This window comes from Martes martes (genome assembly GCF_963455335.1).
Source record: "Martes martes genome assembly, chromosome: 15".
In the NCBI taxonomy this organism is placed as follows: domain Eukaryota; kingdom Metazoa; phylum Chordata; class Mammalia; order Carnivora; family Mustelidae; genus Martes; species Martes martes.
Window position 1 is genome coordinate 46,339,407 of NC_137903.1, and position 19,206 is coordinate 46,358,612.

The window sequence follows — 19,206 nt, forward strand, 5'->3', positions numbered from 1 at the left end:
TCCTGCCTCTTTAATGGCCCTATCTCTGAATGCAGACATATTCTGAGATAGGGAGGTTAGAGCTTCAACATCTCAATGGAGGGGGAGCACAATTCCATCTAAAACACCAATAATATTGTGGTGTGTGGGTGGCTCACTTGGTTAAGCATCTGCCTTTGGCTCAGGTCGTGATCCCAGGGTCCTAAGATCAAGTCCCACATGGGGCTCCTTGCTCAGCAGGGAGCCTGCTTCTCCCTCTGCCTGCTGCTCCCCTGGCTTGTGCTCTTCCTGACAAATAAATAAATAAAATCTTAAAAAAAAAAAAAGCACACCAATAACATAAACACAGCAGTTAAATAAAGCAGCCTACAACTGTTCATAGAAAAATGTGGTGCTTGAAGAGGAAGGGACACAACCAGCCAGAGAATTCGGATGGGATAGGAAATACACCTAAATCGAGTTGTGGAAGTGATAAAGAGGAAAGACCACAGCATCTTTTAGATGGGCCAGCCTCCCTCATCTGGTTATTTTATTTTATTTTATTTTATTTTTAGATTTTTATTTATTTATTTGACAGACAGAGATCACAAGTAGGCAGAGAGACAGGCAGAGAGAGGAGGAAGCAGGCTCCCTGCCAAGCAGAGAGCCCGACTCGGGGCTCGATCCCAGGACCCTGAGACCATGACCCGAGCCGAAGGCAGAGGCCTTAACCCACTGAGCCACCCAGGCGCCCCCCCTCATCTGGTTATTTTAAAAAAGCGTGCATGCGCATGCAGACACACACACTCTATAAACGAAACACAATACCTAACAGTTTGTTCTACCTCTTCACAATTGGGAGGTACTAATCCAGGTGAACCTATTTTAAGGGCTAGGAAACTGGCTGGCCCAGTTTCACACGCTGCATTACAAACAAAGCAAGAATGTCTCCTCATGCCTGAGCCAGTTTTCGATTTTTTCTTTCCTTGACTATCTGGTTTGCTCTTATTTTCCATCATTTTACCTCGCGGTGGCCAAAACCAAGCCACCATTCTCACCATATTTTAAGTTCACAAAATTGGAAGGAATATTCACAACCACCCACAGGCAGAACTCCCTTGTACAAATATATAAGCTGAGACCCAAAGATGTAAACAAACCTAGTATAGCGGCCAAGAGCGGACTGCCCAAAAATGTTGGCATGTTGGCAAAATTGGCATGTTGATTATTTTAAATAAAAGTTATGTAAGGAAGAGCCAATGCAAAAAGAACACTCTGACCCCCACATCCCACCCTCCCATCCCCACCTTTGTCTCCAGAAAGTGGGAAATAAATCTCTCAGGTGAAAGGTATGCTCCCTGTACCAGAAGGTAGGAGACATCCTTATCGCCAAAGATGGGGAATTCAAAGCTGAAAAAGGCTGTATGAACAATCCTTGTTACTTTTATCAATTTAGTACCAAATTAGTTTAGGATTCCTGACTAACTGAAGCACCTCAACAGAAGCTTCCTTGTCCTGTCAGCTCCTCACAGACTTACTGTCTGTCTAAAAAGTATAAAAACTCCCTGTCTTGGTCATTTCTTTAGGTTTCGCTTCTAGGCACACACAGTTAAACTTTGGGATTTTTTTCTCCTGTGAATCTGCCTCATGTCAATTTAATTCTTAGACCAGCTGGAAGAAGTTTGAAGGGTAGAAAGAAATTTTTCCTCTCCTATACTAGTCAAGTTCACCCAGTAGGAGAAAGAGCTAAACACAGCCCTTCACTGTCAACCAGGTCCTCCTTCTCTAACCCTACCACACTTCTTCCTCTCCCCTGCCCTTCACACTCAGGCTAAAAAGGAAATACAGTCAAAATTAAAAGGACACATATATATATAAATTTTAGCTTGACCAAAATCTGAAGTTACTATTTGGTGATGCAGAATAGACTCCAGATATAAATTAGAGAGAAATGAAAAACTGAATTTATATTTGGTCAAATAAAACTTTAAAAGAGTCATTTTCATCTTCTATACTTTTATAGGTTTGAATTATAGTTATAAGATGATTACATGCAAATTCTAGATGCACTGTTTTAAAAATTCCTCTTCCCACACAGGCATTTATGAAGTAATAACACACTGACAAGTGTTAAGTACATTATGTTCATTTTCTGAAAATGTAGAATAATGTTCTATCTTTTCCTTAAGAGAAATGGGTAACAATTTTGCACTTGGTGTTACTGCTTTTTATTTTATTTTATTTTATTTTTTAAAGATTTTATTTACTTATTTGAGAGAGGAGAGTCAGAGAGAGCATGAGCAGGGGGGAGGGGTAGAGGGAAAGGGAGAAGCAGCCTCCCCACTGAGCAGGGAGCCCCATGCAAGCTCCTGGGATCATGACCTGAGCCAAAGGCAGACACTTAACAGACTGAGCCACCCAGGCACCCTTACCACTTTTTAAATATATCTAACAGTGTGACACAAAATGCTAGGGGAAAAAAAAAAAAAAGATAATGTTTTGAGAAGCATATTTACTTCTACAGCTTTCTTTCTCCAGACCAGACAGCTTACAAAAATGCTCCCCTAGGGAGTATCTGTGTTTTGTTGAGGGGTCCACTCCCTCCTTAATTGCTGCCTTTTTTTTTCCATGACATACTCAAGATTGCCACAGGAGGGAAAGCCGTATCTTTTCGTCTAAAGGAAGCCGTCCGGGGGAAACCCCCAGGAATGCCGTCATACTGACTTAAATACTTCATGAGAACTATTTTATTACTAAATGAAATTATCAACATTTTGGTTTGCTTTACTTTTCAGCTAACACGGTAAGCATTTCAGGAAGCTAGTGAGGTTGACCTTGCAGTGAAAATAGGGATGTTGACTATGATTTTAGAGTGGAGAGAGATGGCAAATAAATACAGCACGACTGTGGAGGACAGAGGCACTGTATACCCGCCCGTCCCAGGCACTACCTGGAAGTTAAAATCAGTAACCTGGAGATGAGGATTTCGCATGCCTTAAATTGTGTTACTTGCAACAGGAGTTCAAATTCACTGTTTTTTTCTCAGGTTGTAAGAAACTTTAGAAAGGTGCTTCCAGAAACTGTGAACGGCAACTCACTTTGGAAATGAACAGGAAACCCTGTCTTTTGTAGGATTAAGAGCTGTGTAAATGTGCATTTGAAAAGAATATCCTCAAGGAAGTTCTTAATCTTTTCTATGCCCTGGGAAAGCCGAGGGACCCCTTGATACCATATGACATTATGAACTTCGTGAAATAAAAACATTGGATTGTGAAGAAAACCAATCATATTGAAATACACGGAGTCCACGCAGTCTAGAAGACCCTTATATGGACTGTATTTATACATGCTTTAGAGCCTGTAGGGACGCTTTTCTCCTTCTACCTCTGTGGAGTGCACCTAGTTAGTTTTTAAAGTTCAACGTAAAATTTTTGAGGACAAAGAATTAACAGCACCATAAAGGGTAAAATGATTCAAACCTAAGTTCTTTTTTGTACTGTCTACCTCTGCTAGCACCATAATGAACGTGTTAATTCCAACATGAATTTTTAGATGTTACATGTAATAATCACAGGTTGGACTAAATTAGAAACACTGTCTTTGGCTTCAAAATATGAAATTTACATTTTCTCAATCTTTGATCAACAAGCGGGAGAAGAGTACCGAGGACATTAATAAAATCTACAAGAATGCCTCTGTTGCTCTTCTGCTGGGGACATAAAATATCCCAGCGGGCGGCACCTGGGTGGCTCAGTGGGTTAAAGCCTCTGCCTGTGGCTCAGGTCATGATCCCAGGGTCTTGGCATCGAGCCCTGCATTGGGCTCTCTGCTCAGTGGGGAGCCTGCTTCCCTCTCTCTCTCTGCCTGCCTCTCTGCCTACTTGTGATCTCTCTCTGTCAAATAAATAAATAAAATCTCTGAAAAAAAAGATGTCCCAGTGGGTTTGTAAAAATACAACGTTAACAAAAACAGCGCTAGACTGTCCCCTTCAGTTTGCAGATGTCCCTTCATTTTGGACAGCAAGACGTGAGATAACTCTAAGCCACAGCCTCACAGATATGGGTAGAACCAGGAATAAAGTACAGAATGACTTTCCAATTCCTGGCATGTCTCACTAAGGTAGGAGAAAAGGAGGACAGAGCAGAACTCTGAGTGCCCAGCAGTGCATCTTGGAAAGGCTGGATGGAGCCAGGAGCAAACATTCGACCACTAGGAGCTTCCCCTCCTCACCGTACTGCTCAGCTTGACCCACACAGACTTCCTTGCTTTCTTTCATTAGTGCCTGCAGCCTTAATGGTAAGAGAATTTACAAGGAGCCTCAGTGGCTCAGTCATTTAAGCATCTGCCTTCGTCTCAAGATGGGTTGTGATCCCGGGAGTCCCACACTGGGGCTCCCCGCTCAGCTTCTCCCACTGCTCCCGCTCCCACTGCTTCTCCCACTCCCTGGGCCCCTCTTCTCCCTTACTTGTGCTCTCTCCCATGCTCTCTCCCTCTCAAATAAATAAATTTGTTTTTTTTTAAAGAGGATTTATGAAAAATAGTGAATAAAAAACACAAGATTTACTTTTACTTTTTGAGGAAATGTAAGAGTCAATATTTCAATATTATTTTCATTCCTGAAAAAAAAAAACATTTTGATTATAGGAACCAGCTGTTCTCCAAAGCTCTAAGGATTGAAAAAGAAAAAGAAATGACTTTTAGTTGCAAAATGAAAGGTTTATGTCAGGCTGAAGGAAGAACATCCCGATACCAAGGCTGGGAAAGAAAAACCTTTCTGGTGGTCAATTACTAGTATATGTTTGCACCATCTTTATACTACAGAGCTGTAATGGTTCAAATTCTATCAAGCATTATCTTGAGGGAGGACTGACGGCTTCCAGGAGCCTGGAGAAGTAATAAGCAAATGCCGAGGAAAGCAGGGGGGAGGGGTGACATACGACGACACAGGACTTAGCTAGGGACCCCACAAATGCAGGCGCACTGTTAATCCAAATTTAAAATGACGACAACAATTCTAGCAACCAGGACAAGAAGAAAAACAAACCCAGCGTGATGGTGAAGTCTCCTGGGGCAGGTTCCAGCAACCGGTACAGTAAGAATTCAACAGGAGTAAAAGAAGGAAGACTCAATCCCTTCCCTACTGCACGTGGGCACTCAGGCCGACTTGTAACCACTCCCTGTTCATTAATAATTACCTTAGATAAAAGGATCTGCATTCTATAAGCTCCTGAATTTCTATGCATTTTTGTTTTAGGTGCTTTGCTTCTGTTTTGTGTTTTTGGGTAATGGGTATTGGTTGTTCCTCTTGAGCATTTCCAGATTTGCTTGCTCGTTGGCTCGCTTGCGTTCAAAACCCCCACCCTGGAACAACTCAGCCATTGTGCTTCTCTGAGTTTGCTCCTAGTGTTTAGCTGGAGAACAACCACATAACCTGGCAGACGGGTTTTATTTTTGCTTCACGTTCTCAACACTCAGAGAGGCCCTGGACGGGACACAGCATCTTTCTCAGTTTCTCTGTGAACTTACGTTCCTGTTCTAGAAAATGGCTTTCTTCTTGTGCTCATCTCTCACCATCGCCCTCCTCCTCTCTGAGTGGGTGACCTCATCTCCCTTCACTAAGAAAACAGCCCCAGAGGGAAGTTTCTTATCTTCCCACCACCAAGTCAGCAAACTCCCTGTACTTTTGGGTTCCCCTCCTGTCACACCAGAGGCAGAATTGCTCCACCTGTTACAGACCTGACCCCACCTGTGGCTCTCAGGACACAAAATTCCCCTCTCTGCTGCAAGTACATGATAGTCATGCCTTTCTCTTCTGCACAGAACTTTCTCCTAGATGACCTGCCTGGCGAGCCTGTCACAGTCCCTCTGCTCCATGTTCCGCTCCCTCCCTGCCTCCACGTTTCTGCCAAGTTCACGGACAGATCTGTCTAGAGGGTCTGCTGCTCACACTGTATGCATGTCTCCGGATCCTCGCCTCCCAGCCACCTGCCACCTCCCTTCCACTTCCTTCACACCCTGTCCCCTGCCCTCCACTGAAACTGCTCTTAATCAAGATCACTGATGACCTCCAAGTTTTCAAATGAAGTCACTCCTCTCTCTCCTATTTGCCTGGAACCACTTTCCCTCTCCCGCACCCATGGCATCATCCTAATCCCTGGTTTTAAACCATCCAGCTCCCTTGGTTGCTTTTTCACAGGCTCAGGTACAAATGCTCTGTGTGGCGCCCCCAGTTTGAGCCACACCCTGCTCACACCACTCACTTCCCACGCACGGCTTCTCATCCCTCCCAGCTCCACTCATGTTTCAACTCAGCCAACCCTTTCCGTCCTTCCGCTCCCCACGTTATTCCCAACTTTTTTAAAGGATTTTATTTATTTATTTGACAGAGAGAGAGAGAGATCACAAGTGGGCAGAGAGGCAGGCGGCGGGCAAGGGGGGGAGCAGGCTCCCTGCTGAGCAGAGCCTGATGTGGGGCTCGATCCCAGGACCCTGAGATCATGACCTGAGCGGAAGGCAGAGGCTCAACCCACTGAGCCACCCAGGCGCCCTGGTTATTCCCAATTGTTGAAACCAGTTTGCTTCCTTTATTATCTGTTTATTGTTTGCTTCATTATTGCTTCTCTCCTCCACGGGGGAATGAACCATCACTGCTTTATTCACCCAAGTATGCCCCAAAGGTTGCACAGTGCCTAGCCAGTCGTCCGTATGAATGAAAACTTCCTGAACTGGTGATGGAATAAACATGCACCTAGTCCAGTGGTCAACAATTCCTGGTTGATATTAGCATCTGGATTTTTTTTTTAACCCAACAGGTAAAATTCTTAAGTGAAAGAGAACGGATTTTCTAAACAGTTTCCTATAAAATCTGTTCTTTTTCTATGTATTAAAAGGATACCTTATTTCCCTACTATTTTGCTAGGCACGCTATATCCTATATTAATAAAAAACTGGAAATTATTTTTTCCTCATGGAAAACTGTAATTTATGGGTGTTCTTTTCACTCTAACAATAGTTCACAAGGTATTACTCAACCAAACCAATCTGTCAATCTAAAACATAGTAAACAGCAAGAATTTTTGCAAACACTGAATGAATCTCACAAAATGGATTTTTTATTGCTTTTCACTGACAGCAGAGGCATGGTTAGTGATGAGGATAAGAAGGAAAAAAAATCCCATGTAACAACTGTGAACTTTTATGTACTTTAAATATAAATTCTTGGTGGTCACCACCTCAAAAAAAAAAAAAAAATGAAGTACCAAGTAGGGGCACTGGGTGGCTCAGCCAATTAAGCTTCCAACTTTGTCTCTTGATTTTGGTTTAGATCATGAACTCAGAGTCAGGGGATTGAGCCCTGCACCTGGCTCTGCACAGAATGGGCTTGGGATCGCTCTCTGCCCCTCCCCCTACTCTCACACACACTCACTCTCTAAATAAAAAAATAAAAATCTTTAAAAAAAAAAGTACCAAGTAGTAGATTATAAGTAATCATCTTAAGAGAGTGCAATTAGTCTACGGATGGCCATACCACCCTGAACACACCCGATCTCGTCTATCTTGGAAGCTAAGCAGGTTCAAGCCCGGTTAGATGGGAGAATGGATGGAAGAAAGTGCAATTAAATTTTAACTAACCCAGAAACCTCTTTAAATTAGAATTTTTGCTACGTGGAATCTTCCTAAAATGTTATGAGGATCTTCTTCTAAGGATCAAGGACCTAACAATACTTTGAAGCCATTACCTGAACATGAATTCCCGTTATATATTGAAAGTAGTGATTTAGAAGACTGTGTCATGAACTACGGAAATACTCTAGTGTTATCTCTTTAAGATCTAAGTGACCTCAATCAATCTTAATTTCATCTGCCTTTTCTTCATGACAGTTGAATGGAAAGGAATTCAATGACTGTTTGAGGTTTGTGGTATATATACCAAGGGACTGACAGATATTAAGAAATGTTCATTACAGATGCAGGTGTCTATACAGCAGGTCCTCATAACTCTATGTACCTTTTGGCACTTTTCCCCAAATTGCTTTTACTATAAATTCTTAAAGAATTGCTTTAAATTACTTTTCCCAATACTTGAACCAAATACATGTAAAAAGTCTACAAAATGGGTTATTCTCTTGTTTCAATAAATTAAAAATGCGAAACCCAAGAAAACTAAAGATACTATGAATCTGTCTGCTTCCAGCCTATCCCAGGCAGACATAACCTCTTCTATAATGACCCACCCAGAAGTCAGCAAGAATACCTCCTTCCATAAGGGGTCTCACATCCCAGCTTACTGTCTCAGTGCTACACTCAACCAGCTCACCTTGTTCAAGCTATGGCCATTCAAGTGTGGAGCCAACGGGAAGCGTGTCAGTTCACTGACTGAAATGCAGCTCTTTGCTGACCCGTGTTTCCAGGGGCCCACCTGCACCCCGCAGTCCAACCTGCCCCGCTCTGTGTTAGTTACTATGAAGTTAAGCATATGCACAATAAGCCATTTTGTAACTAAAGTTGGCTTTCAACCCTGAACAGTATCTGGTTTACCATTAGCTCCTGGATTGTTTGGAAAGGTAAAATAATAATGATTTATTTTTTCTATAAATGATAAAACCCGCGGTGAGAGTAACCACTTTGAGACAAACACTTCAGGCCAACTTCCAGGATTAGTAAGACTGGGAAAGAGCAATCGGTTCTGTGGGTCACACTTAGAATATTCCAAGAGAACGTTCCACTGCCAAATCAAAGTAAAAAACCTTTGGTAAAATTAGTATTTACATAACTCATAATGTTGTCTATTTTATATTTTTGGCTAAAACTTCATATTCTTTATTTTCTTGAAGTGACATACATCCGTATAAAATGCCACATAATTCCAAGACAAGCAATTCTAAGTCACACTACTTTTCCAACTGTTTTTTAAATGGCTGTGCAACTTCCTCTATTATGTTAATCAGTAGCCCAGTTATAAGAGCAGAACAATGGAGTTAATATGGGATTGGGTTGTGTATTTTCTGGTCCTTCCCCTATGATTTTTCTGATGTCAATAAAAATTAGAATACGCCGACAGCTTTAATAGCATGCACCAAAATTGAAAATAAAACTTAATCAATTAGGGGCGCCTGGGTGGCTCAGTGGGTTAAGCCTCTGCTTTTGGCTCAGGTCATGATCCCAGGGTCCTGGGATCGAGCCCCACATCGGGCTCTCTGCTCAGCGGGGAGTCTGCTTCCTCCTCTCTCTCTGCCTGCCTCTCTGCCTACTTGTGATCTCTCTCTGTCAAATAAATAAAATCTTAAAAAAAAACCTCAATCAATTAATCACTTGAAGCATACAAAATGCATGAAAACAGAAATGGTATCTCTCTTTTCACATCTGTAGAATGTAAATACCTGCTCCGCTAACATACATGGTTATCGTGGGAATGAAGTTCTTAAGCAACCTCTTTATAACCCACAAAACACTATGAAAATGAAAGGTACTTGGGGGGCAGCACCTGGGTGGCTCAGTTGGTTAGGCATCTGTCTTTGGCTCAGGTCATGATCCCAGAGTGCTGGGATCGAGCCCCCAGTCGGGCTCCATCCTCAATGGGGAGCCTGCTTTTCCCTCTGTCCCTACCCCTGCTCCTGCTCTCTCTCTCTCTCTAATAAATAAATACATAAATAAAATCCTAAAAAAAGAAGAAAGAAAGAAAGACAGAAGGATAGAAGGAAAGAAAGAAGGAAAGAAAGGTAGTTTTGGTTGGCCTGCTGATATGTTTTCCGACTGAGTAATCAAAAAACAAATTGTAAGGTAAATAGTAAAATCAAAACCTAAGCAAGATAAGTACCGTGTATACGTGAGTTTTATGTATTGTTAAGATCATGAAATTACCCATATGATGGCTATTTGCTTTCTAATTCAAAACCTCCTGTTACCTAAAATGCCTACATTTCCCTGTACACTCCAGACGTCAAGAAAATGGGGAAGAAGATTAAGGTCTTCACTCCTGCAGATGCCGAGAAGAGAGTAAACAAGAAAACTAGGAGCAGCCTCTCCTCTCTATCCCAGTGGCTGTCAAGGATAAGGATCACATACCAGCTTGCGGAGTTTCTCTCAAGTCATTTAAATTCATTAAATAAGTAATTAGACTGGTAGTGCAGCCTTCCAAATCTGCTTAGGGTGAGCCCTGAATTATTTCGGCTTATTTTATATTTGTACAAAGGGGAGATAAACAGTATTTTCAAAGAACATTGTAAGGGTGAACCAAGAGTCAGAGAAGATCAAAACACAGACTCAGGGAGCAAGCGTAGTCACAGGTTGGCGCACCTCTTTTTTTCTCAGGCAGGGGAAGGTATCAAACGATCAGAACAGGACTTGCTCTATTTTCTGTCTTCTTTGGAAAGGATTCCAGAACCAACCAACCTTTGGGTTCCCTCAACTGTCACTGCCCTCATCATCCAGGAGTAGGAGATGAAGAGATGCTGATCATTAAATTCATTTTCTCTGAGTCGGTTCTTGACAAGAGTAGGCAGTATCTTTCTTACGAAAGCTTTATAAGGAATCACGTAACCCTTAGTCCTATCTTCGTCTTCTCTACATGTCATGAGTCTGGATGTCTCCGGAGCTGTGGGAACTTCTACAAGGGTTTTGGCCTCTTCTCTGAACCCTCTTCAATTTCTCGGATGTTGTAGACTATGACAGTCTATGAGGACAAAAATGACTTGCTTTAATTTATCTATGCATCTCACCCAGCTTCAAGGAACAGGTCTCCAGCAAAATTAGAACAATCTTCCAAAATTGAGAAAAGCAGTAGTAGAATTTCTACCTCCAGTTTAACACGTAGCCTTTGCTATTAGGACTGCAAACACTTCAAAATTATTGAGGACCTTAAAGGGACTTGGATTAGGTGAATTATTTCTATTGATATATACCCTATTAGAAATTAAAACTGAAAAATATTTAAAAATCACATCGAAAAAGGCAATTCATAAACATAGACACAACAGTGGCCATTACAAAATTGCCCAACCTTATTTCTGAACAAAGTGTAAATTTAAACAAGATACTGTCTTATACAACAACGGACTAAGTCTTTGGTTCTGTTGTTGTTTGTTCTGTTGGCGTGATTACACAGTGTTAGAGCAGGGAAATTCTCCTCTCCTATATGGCTTATAAACTGATACAATTTCTCTCAAGGGCAAAATGGCAAAAATAATTCCATGACATGCTGTTAAATATTTCTGAGAATCCTCCAAATACTCTATTATTATTATTACTCTTATTTTACAGTTGAGAAAAGAATGTTTTGAAAAACAACTGGCTTATGATCTCACATCGTGTAAGTAGTGGAGCTTTTTTTTTTTTATTTTTTTAAATTTTTTTGGCAGAGAGAGATCACAAGTAGGCAGAGAAGCAGGCAGACAGAGGGGGAAGCAGGCTCCCGGCTGAGCAGAGAGCCCGATGTGGGGCTCGATCCCAGGACCCTGGGATCATGACCTGAGCCGAAGGCAGCGGCTTAACCCACTGAGCCACCCAGGCGCTCCTGGAGCTTTTTTTTAAAACGTGGGCATACGCTTTTAAGAATCCATCCAGGGGCGCCTGGGTGGCTCAGTGGGTTAAAGCCTCTGCCTTCGGCTCAGGTCATGATCCCAGGGTCCTGGGATCGAGCCCCACATCGGGCTCTCTGCTCAGCAGGGAGCCTGCTTCCTCCTCTCTCTCTGCCTGCCTCTCTGCCTACTTATGATCTCTGTCTGTCCAATAAATAAATAAAATCTTAAAAAAAAAAAAAAAAGAATCCATCCAAAGGAAGAACAAAGATGAGTACATACATTTATATAAAGGGTCCTAGCTGAAAGATTACTTATAATAGAAAACTAATCCACCTAAACATCCAACAATTTATAATCAGCCAATGTAACATTTCCACAGGCTAAAAATTACATCACGGTGAGAACCACTCTTGCTCACGGATGGACTGCCATTACTTGTACAGCACCTGACACATAGTAGGGACTCAATAATATTTGTTTCAGAAATGAATGAATACAAAATTATACACGAGTATAAAAAATCACATTTTAACAGAAAATTTCATGACTGAGAGTAAGCGTGTTACAAAATGGCAAAGAGTGGTGCGTGAAACTAGTGAAACAAGGAGGCCGTTCGACAGGGTGACTCCAATGCCTCAATGGTCTACATAGGCAAACCAAAATCTAAACCAGTCTAAAAACTGAACCTACAAAATTGACATGTAAGGACAACGAATCACAAACAGCCAACTAGCCTTTCAACTATAGACAATGAACAATTTCGTTAGGTTGACTCCACTTTCTTTACAAAAATCTCCCCTTGGAGATCCTGCCAGGGAAGCACTTCTATCCACTTCTGCTTGGCACTGTCCCATTCCAATCGAGTTTTATTCAAATAAACTCTTAAAATTTTAATAGGCCTCAGTTTACCTTTTAACAACTACCACGGTTTTGTAAAATCCACATGTGAGTGCAAGTCTAGAAAATGCCTAGAAGTATAAACAGATGTATATACATGAATTCATATCTCTTTGACTCTGTACTGATGCATGACAGTTACTCAATAAATATTTGTTGATATGGATGATTGACACGAATGAATGATATTTTAAGAAGAGTTATCCCTTGAGGGGATTATACGTCATTTTTTCCTTTCTTCCTTTGCAATTTTCTATATCTAAGGAAATCTAAACAGTGAACAGGAATTATCTTTTTTTTTTAAGATTTTATTTATTTGACAAAGAGAGAGAGAGAACACACGTGAGCAGGCAGAGCAGCAGAGGCAGAGGGAGAAGCAGGTTCCCCGCTAAGCAGAGAGTCCGATGTGGGGCTCAATCCCTGGGATCATGACCTGAGCCGAAGGCAGGCACCTAACTGACTGCGCCACCCAGGCGCCCCAGGAATTATCTTTGTAATAAGCAAGAATATTATAAAACAATCCTTCTGGGCAATATTATTAGGAATTTTGGAATGAAGGCAGTAAACACAGACATCCCATAATCCAATAAAATACAACTTGTATCTTATTCTCCTATTTGTTTTACTTACTGCATTCAGCAATAAAAAATACCAGATGTTACAGAAAAAGGCAAGCTTAATATTGTGCAGTTAGTTATTAGAGGGGTTGAGTCAAGAATCTAGGTCACTTGGCTCTCAGGCAGATAGTTTTTTCCGTTACACCAAATTGGTTGGAGCTCTAGAACACTAATAAATAAATGACAGTATGGGCACTGCAATACTCACCGTGCAACAGTTCTTAAAAGCAACATGATCTGCTAATTATTTGATATTAGCAGAAAACTCCAAAGTTCTAAAAAATACTACATGTTCATGTGACATGAATTGTTTCAGAGGGTATGTGATCTTCCCACTGGTCTATCCAAATTTGCGCCCCTTAGGCAGCATACATGTATTATTCAGGGAAGGGGTCTATAGCTTTCATAAGATTTGTAAAAGGGTCTGCGAGTTTAAAAAAAAAAAAGTTGAGAATAACTAAAGCTATGACGTCTGCAAGCAAGAGGAGGGAAACAAACTGAAGGGACATAAAAGGCTTATGAGAGGAGAGGGAACCGCAGCTAACTCCGTCTTCCTCTTTTTTATTCCTGGAACATGTTCTAATATGCAAATCATTTAGTTTCATGATTTTGCTTTCTAAGTAGTAACACCAGGAAAGATACTGATGGGTTAAAAACACAGGCCAAATTATCTCTACGGAATGAACTTTATCAGGTCCTAGGAAATCTATTTAATAATTTTCCTTTTCCTAATTAAATGCAAATGCAAAATACTTGCAAAGTATGCATCTTTTTAACACTGTAAGTCACTACTGGGGTATTCTGCATTTATGTTAATTAGAAAAGGAAAATTATTTTAAAAGGTTTCTTTGTTTCTTGTCTCATAAAAAGTGCTGCCCTTTCAGGAAGTTTGTAAAGCTGCTTTGGACAAATGCAGAATGCACACTTCTCTGTGCATTTCACAATTGTTGCTTAATTTAAAATTTAACTCTTCCTCAGCTCAATGACAGAAGCAAATACTTTTTTTCTTACGCCAACATCAAACTGGATTGTCAAGGTTTAGGGACCTCTGGAGTAAAATTTAAAAATTCTTAACAGGGTTTGTTTCACTACTATTCCCTGAAAATATCTCTTGGGCTACAATTCCAAATTTCTGCAACAAACAGAAACGAAACACAATACAAACTCTCCTTGAACTCAAAGGTTATATATGCAAATATCGTAAATGAGAATTGATACCCATCCAAATAAGATGCTTCTAGTATACTCTTCAACTGCCTTAGCTGAATAAATGCTTACATCATCAACCATTGTGAAGAGCATTTCTTGTTCTAGCTTTTGAGATGAAAATCATTCTCTTTAACGCTACCTTGACTATAAGTTATAGGAGCTTCAGATATGTTAAGCCACTCTTATTTCAAATCCAAATGCCCTCTTAAACTTCTTCTTCTAAAACGAAATGACCAAAATAGCATTCACACTCAAAACTTAGCTTTATTATTGGCTCACATCTTTCTCAGCATCTAGTTGGGAGCTCTGTCCTCCCAGCACCTCGAATAACTGAGGGCAAGGCGAATCAGCACACCTGGCGGTGTACAAGTCTCTTTTCAACATTGTCTTTCTTTTCGCCCAGCACCGCAGCATATGAGACACCCAGGAATGTTTTGCATAAGTAATCATTAACCACTATTTTTCTTCTTCTTCTTCTTTTTTTTAATTAAACCGTCACGGAACCCACAGACTCCACAGCTAACAAGGCACAAGGGCTGCCAAACAGCACTCCGCTCAAGTCTGGGATGGGTCACCACGGGGTGGCATCACGTGGAGCTCTCACGGGAACCAGCTCAAGGCAACGCTCGCTTTCTTTCGGGGCTCTAAGTTAGGGACACACCTGATCGTCCCACTCCCCTGCACCGTCAGACCCCGGAAAGCAAGCTGGCATTTGTTAGAAAGAAATTAGATTCCCTGACCTGTGTCTCCGTTCCCAAAAGGCAGAGGAGGCGCAGACTTGGTAAAGCAGTGAATCCCAGGTGTGCCTCCGTCCTTTCTCCCTGCCAAGTAAGATACAAACTTAAAACAGCTCAGGAGGATGGGGGGTGGGGGAGGGAAGTGGAGTGGGGCAAGAGTAAATATATTGCTTACTGTTCCCAGAGTTACATGAGATTCTTCTGGCTCCTTTTTGCCTCTAGCTTTCAGTCGGGATCCTTTTTTCAGCTGGGACTACAGAGAAGTTCAAGTCTAATCCTTGGTAGGCGGGGCTCAAATGTGGGCTGGTTTCCTTTCGACTTTGCAGCTGTTTTTAAGGTGGAATGAAAGAGGAAGCAAGGGAAAGCCGTGTTCTGGAAGAAGCGGATATCTTAAATGTAAATGTTTACTTACCAGCCTGAAGTCACAAAACGTGCCTAAAATGATCTGTACATGAACTGGTATAAATCACAGGGATGCTCCTGGGGCTGTCCGTGTGTGGCAGCACGTCTTGTCCTTAAGCAGTCACTGCTTCCTCTTTCCTTCCCCCACAAGAACAAAATTGAAAAGATGAATAACCTAGAGCATTTTTGCCTTCTTTAAAAAAAGCAAAGTTTATAGCAAACCCAAAACAGAAAATCTGTACATTCTGAAGATGAATGGTATAAGAGCGCTTTAAAAAAACATCTAATCGCTTCAAATAGTTCCTCCCCAAACTCAGAACATCTGATAACCCAGTGTTTGTAAATTTAAGATTAAAGGCATACCAACGGCCTGTAATGCATATTCTGAGATAGAGAAGGAGAGATCAAATCACATCGAATTACAAGTTGGCAATCCAAATTCAAACACCCCATATCACTGTAATAAAGGTGTACAGTCTAAACGTATCCAAACGCCACAGGCAGGGATCAGTGTCTTTCAAGATTGATGTATTCGTTCAGGATAGCTTGTTTTCAAACATAGGATCTTAGAATTTTGTCTTTAATTAGATGCTGGGGGTATTCTCCTAGCTCTTTTATAACACTGTCAAAGAAAGTATTTTCTGCAGATTCTGTCATTAAGTCTGATGGGTTGTCTGCTTTCTGTTGCCCAAGAATCAACTCCTTTTATTTTTTTTTCCATAAATTCAACCTGACATATTATAAATCTCTCCTTCCTCAAAAAAAGAAAAGGCCTGTAGTGTCTCATGGGATCCAGATCTTTTGGTTTTCAAAGAAGACCCTGAATTTCTTGAAAGGTGGGGTGTGTTCAATAGGGAAGCAAAGAGCACACTGCTGTTTTTGGCCCCTTCCCCAGACACAACCAGTGAAAGATATGTTTTACAGGCATGTTCCTCCTAAGACTCTGGCAAGAAAGACTCTTTTCATGAGCTTCCTAGTGTTCGAGTCAGTTTGATAATGAAAAAATAATAGCTTTCAATATTCGGAGAGGGAGGATTTCTAATATGTCACATGTTAAAAACAGAAAAATGCTTTGATTAAAGGCTTTTAAAGAAATATTCAGTCTATGCTATGGCTAGGGTTAAAACACATGGGGAAATGTTTGCCTTTTTCCACTTACTAAATGAGACTGACTTATCTCCATACTTGTGGTGAATAGAAGCTTCTGCAAGTACGTCTCACCCTCTCTGTAACTGACTTAGACCACCTCCCATTGTCCCATTCTGTGGCCTCCATGCCCACCTCCAGTCTGGCTCCTGACCTATGATTTCACTATTGGCACAGACCCTTAAATGGATGGTGCAAGTTCAGGTTTACTATCTTTACTTTGTCCTATTTTCTCCAAAATGGTATCAAGTATTAGCTCCAGGGATCTGCTTCCACCTTTGGCAAGAGAGACACTGCATTCATAGCCTGCCCCAGACTATACGACCAATTAGATCTGAAGACCCCTCTTCCCTGGGCTTGTGATCAGTGAAGGTCGTTTTTACATGTGAAATCCCTCTGACAGTGGGCCGTATGGTAACAGCCCCTTCAAACCCAGTCCCCCCTTTTGCATTATTACTAGTCATTGAGTCTCATACCATTTGTTACTAATCAACATCTTAACATTTTAGACTGAAAACAAATAAGCCCTACTCATAATTAGCATTGGATAAGTAAGCAAATGGAGCAGTCCTAAAACTAGCGGAATTAATTAGCAAGGAAGTAGGGGCACCTGGTGGCTCAGTGGTTAAGTGTCTGCCCTCAGCTCAGGACAAGATCCCAGGGTCATGATCCCAGGGTCCTGGGATCGAGGCCTGCATTGGGCTCCCTGCTCAGCACGGAGTCTGCTTCTCCCTCTCCCACTCCCCCTACTTGTGTTCCCTCTCTCACTGTCTCTCTCAGTCAGATAAATAAATAAAATCTTTAAAAAAAGAAAAAAGTTAACAAGGAAGTACCTACTTGTCAAAATGCATGACTCAAAAAATGGAAAAGAAGAACTTGCTGTCAGGCGCCTGGGTGGCTCAGTCTGTTAAGGGTCTGCCCTCAGCTCGGGCTATGATCCCAGGGTTGTGGGATCGAGCCCCTTGTCAGGCTCCCTGTTCAGCAGAGAGCTTGCTTTTCCCTCCCCCTCTGCCCTCCCCCCACTTGTCATTCTCTCTCTCAAATAAATAAAATCTTAAAAAAAAAACCCTTGATGTTCTTATGATTGATTTTTCTTCCTTTATATGAAGTTGCTTTCCATTCTCTTTTGTCAACTTCTGCTTCACTTATCCTGTGCTCTAAATGCACGAAAGTGATTTGCCTCCTGTGAGCTTGGGCATGAGGAATGAGAAACTGTTTGTCGTAAACCACACATTCAATGAAAATGATTAGCTGGTATGTTAACTGGTACTCTCTTAGAACGCTAAGAGTCTAAATGTCCGCCGGTAACTGATTTGCTGATAATAAACACGCCCCTCTTGTGCACTGCTATGCTTGAGTATTCTGGTCCATATTGTGACTATATTTATAGTAAAATACTAAGTTGGTATCCTTACTATTTATCTGTATGTGAATAGCATTCATATGAGTTCTCTCTTTTTTAAAAGATTTTGTTGATTTATCATTTATTATAATATACTATATATGATATATAGTATATATCATATATTTATATAATTAATTATAATTATATTATAATTTATAATATATAATAAATATATATAATACATATATAATATATAAATATATAATATAATTTATATGATATATTATATTTTATATAATATATTTATAATAATATAATTTATTTATTTAGAGAGAGCATGCACACATGAGTGGGGAAGGAGCAGAGGGAGAGGGAGGGAATCTGAAGCAGACTCTGCACTGAGTGTGGAGCCCAAGGTGGGGCTGCATCCCACAGCCCCTGAGACCACAACCTGAGCCAAAATCAAGAGCTGGATGCTTAACTGACTGAGCCACCCAGGTGCCTCCCGTCATTTCTCTCTTGAAGTATTAATAAAAATAAAATTAGAAAGACACCCAAATCAAAGCAAATCAAAGTTATTTTTTGCCTGTGAATTTTTTGGCACCCCACTGTTTGACACGCACCTTTCTCTCGACACAGAAACTCATTCTCCTTGTGCACCTTTCCCTTAAATTCCACTGAAATAATCTTCATCCTGAAAGGCTTAACTCAATTACCACTTTGTCTGGAAAATTTTTCTACCCACCGCGTTTTCCAGCATAAATAATCTTTCCACTTGAGAAAGAACATTCATATGAGCACTAATCAATTTGTATTATACTTGGCTGTAAAAGAAAAAAATATTTTATGTTCTATGATGACAGGAAACAAGCCTTCTTCATTCTCGTCAGCCCTCTCCCCCACTCCTGACGTCCATATTAAACTAGGAGCTCAAAGGATGTTTGTTGTATTTGTTACCTATGATAGTGGGTTCAGAGATATATTAAACCTGACATCTAGATAACATTCTACTCACAGCTGCTGTTTTCATCATTATTAAAGAAGAGAGATGGGGCGCCTGGGTGGCTCAGTGGGTTAAAGCCTCTGCCTTCGGCTCAGGTCATGATCCCAGGGTCCTGGGATTGGACGAGCCCCACATCGGGCTCTCTGCTGAGCCTGCCTCCCTTCCTGTCTCTCTGCCTGCCTTTCTGCCTACTTGTGATCTCTGTCTGTCAAATAAATAAATAAATAAAATCTTAAAAAGAAAAAAAAACAAAAAAGAGACCGTTTAGTTTTTCTACTCTCCTTCTCCACACTGGTAAAATTCCTGGTAATATGAAGCTAATCAGAGATTAGGGGTGCAATGAACTCTAATTAAGATATATTTATAATGAGGA

At 41.0% G+C, this 19,206-nt stretch overlaps 1 protein-coding gene across 2 annotated transcripts in view; it reads right to left on the minus strand.

Annotated features, from left to right (window-relative positions):
* Positions 1-15,220, minus strand: part of PLA2G4A (phospholipase A2 group IVA) — a 165,045-nt gene extending 149,825 nt beyond the window's left edge. Inside the window, exons 1-2 of one of the 2 annotated variants that reach the window (XM_080824658.1) lie at positions 15,113-15,220; positions 14,941-15,021 (exon numbers count right to left, since the gene is read on the minus strand). The gene's annotated coding sequence lies outside the window, so the exon portion shown is untranslated. Of the gene's footprint in view, positions 1-5,002; positions 5,098-14,940; positions 15,022-15,112 lie in introns of those variants that run through there. The other variant, XM_080824659.1, reaches the window with a different exon arrangement.
* Positions 15,221-19,206: the final 3,986 nt, after the last annotated feature.